Here is a 230-nt window from a genome sequence, read left to right as displayed (position 1 = left end):
GGAGGTAAGGGCAGGGGGGAGCCGGGCAGGGATTTGGGACCACCCGGGTGTGATGGTTGCAGCCAGGAACCGAGCATCATCCCTTCCTCTGCTCCCAATCCATGACTGTGGGTTCAACAGCCCCCTGCTAGCCCAGGGTGGGGGTCTGTGGGTCCTGCTGGGGAGGAGGGGGTGAAGCCCAGGACTCCCTGTGATGGAGACCTCGCAGTGACGCAACATCAGCCTCCACC

This window comes from Mesitornis unicolor, unplaced genomic scaffold (genome assembly GCF_000695765.1).
Source record: "Mesitornis unicolor isolate BGI_N332 unplaced genomic scaffold, ASM69576v1 scaffold34353, whole genome shotgun sequence".
Lineage (NCBI taxonomy): Eukaryota > Metazoa > Chordata > Aves > Mesitornithiformes > Mesitornithidae > Mesitornis > Mesitornis unicolor.
Note: the sequence above shows the minus strand (reverse complement) of the source record.